At 32.8% G+C, this 2,348-nt stretch overlaps 1 long non-coding RNA gene across 1 annotated transcript; it reads right to left on the bottom strand.

Annotated features, from left to right (window-relative positions):
- Positions 1-1,284: 1,284 nt before the first annotated feature.
- On the bottom strand, positions 1,285-2,341 carry LOC108950747. Its single transcript, XR_003397268.1, has 2 exons — positions 1,612-2,341; positions 1,285-1,551 (listed from the first exon to the last, which is right to left on the bottom strand). It is a non-coding gene; the product is annotated as an uncharacterized LOC108950747 (long non-coding RNA).
- Between the last annotated feature and the right edge of the window lie 7 nt (positions 2,342-2,348).

The following is a 2,348-nucleotide window of genomic DNA, read 5'->3' as shown; positions in this document are numbered from 1 at the left end:
CTGTTTCTACAACATTTAGACAAGTTTATTAGCGTTTATAAGATAATTAAAAGTGTTATAAATATAATAATAATACATACGACTTATTATCCGAATTTCACTCTCTTTTTTCACAAGTGGGCGCTCATTTTTTTATTATTATTTTCTGGGGACTTTTAAAAAACGTCGTTTTTGTGACATATAAAACGTGTATTGGTATAGTATTACAATATTTTATAAAAAATCCTTTACTAACAGTTAGTTTTACAGTTTACACACATAAGACTAAAACCCCTAACTCCTAACCCCTAACCCATAACTCGTGCTAATCACACAAAAAAAGTTAAAAAAAAGTATTGCACTGTGCGGGACTCGAACTCAGTAAGAACGAAACAAAGAGGGTAAAAGACGGCGCGCTAACCATTACACCACAGAGCCGACGATAGTAAACATATCGAAAGAGCGTATATAACCTACCTAATTTGGGAAAGATGTTCTTACTAGTATTTTATATATTTATAAAGGAATTTTCAGTATTTAAGTAATTTGTTTTACACTTATTACCAATTTAAAGTGTTTCTTTGTGTATTTTTTCAAAATTTTTAATTTAATAAGAGCGCCCACTTGTGAAAAAAGAGAGTGAAATTCGGATAATAAGTCGTAACTAATAATAATAACTTTATTGTTAAATATAATAATAATAACTTTATAGCAAAACAACAGTTGGTAAAACACGCTTACAATTAAAAACGGTGCTAGTGAAGAATCTCTCCCCCCCACCTTATTTGCTAACCACTATCCCTAACCCCTATAACCACTAAGCCCCTAACAATCAACTGCTAACCTCCTAACCACAAACACTTTCCACCAGCCTATTCTGCTATGTACCGGAAGATTCTTCACTAGTGCCTTAAAAACATATTTAAATTTAGTTGGAAAAAGCGCGGTCGCTACACCTAGCAGACAAACGATATAAATGTTGAAGGCATATAAAAACTGTACCTGCTTTTGTGAGTTGTTGAAGATAGAATTGGCTTTGGAGTTTCATCCCCCAACGTAATGTTGCAATTCGAATTATTTGAAGAATTCGATAAAATAACGGAATTGTCTTTTAAAGACATAATGACTGGAAATCATTCAATAAGCCATAAATTATAACAAACCTAATATTTTAAACATAATAACTGAAAAACACAGTTACTAATTATAATTAAAAAAGGAAAAAAAACGTTTTTTTTACCATTTGTATCTATTTTATTTATCCAAACAAAATTTCTTTTCGTTTTTTTAAACTCGCGGGAAGTTGGTAGGCTCTTTATTTCGTACCCCTGAGGCATCCGTAGTCCGTACTGTGAGTCAATAGATATCTTATAATATTTTCGCTGTTAATATTAGGGGAAGTCCCAACTTGCTCATACCCCTGGAGCATAACGTAAAATAAGGTAGTATAGCACTTTTTAAGACTACCTACCCCTGGAGCATAACGTAATATAAAGTGGTATAGCCCTTTTAAGACTACCTAACCCTGGAGCATAACGTAATATAAAGTGGTATAGCACTTTTTACGACTGCCTACCCCTGGAGCATAACGTAAAATAAGGTAGTATAGCCCTTTTAAGACTACCTACGAACCTACCCCTGGAGCATAACGTAATATAAAGTGGTATAGCACTTTTTAAGACTACCTACCCCTGGAGCATAACGTAAAATAAAGTGGTATAGCACTTTTTAAGACTACCTACCCCTGGAGCATAACGTCAAATAAGATAGCATAGCACTTTGTAAGACTTCCTTGTCTACCTAACGTAAATCATGTTTTAGTCGAATACAACTAATAACTCTTTTTATTGCATTCAAGTATTTAAAGTGGAAACAACAACAAAATTTGTTTATTTTAAGAAGAAACAAACATGCCGTAAATTAAAGTTTTATTTTTTGTTTTAAACAGATCTAAAGAAATGTTTGGTGCGATGAAAATATCCTATATGTGGTTAAATTTTTTACCAAGCTGGAGTGCCAACATGGTCAGATTTGGGCAAAGGAAGCAACTCAGCATGAATGTTGACCACATATACCATGAATATAATATGAAACTTGTATTCATTTAACATTATATGCAGTTCAACAATGAGAAAAGTCAGAAAAGGACAAAGATTCTCAAACCGTACGTTCTGTTTCTTTAAGTTTTGAAGTTCAATTTCCTGCTTTAACAGATCCCCATGTTGGTCAGGTAATCTAAATTAAATTTTTGTTTCTTATACTTTCGTTTATTCAATAATGAACATTTGAGGATGTAGGTTGTTTTGTAGCTTTTTAATGACTTCTGTTGCAAACCAATCGAAGGTTCTTTCGGACAACTAAGGACATCC

The sequence above is a fragment of the Ciona intestinalis genome, unplaced genomic scaffold (assembly GCF_000224145.3).
Source record: "Ciona intestinalis unplaced genomic scaffold, KH HT000765.1, whole genome shotgun sequence".
Classification (NCBI taxonomy): domain Eukaryota; kingdom Metazoa; phylum Chordata; class Ascidiacea; order Phlebobranchia; family Cionidae; genus Ciona; species Ciona intestinalis.
This window is presented reverse-complemented; position numbering and strand designations above follow the sequence as displayed.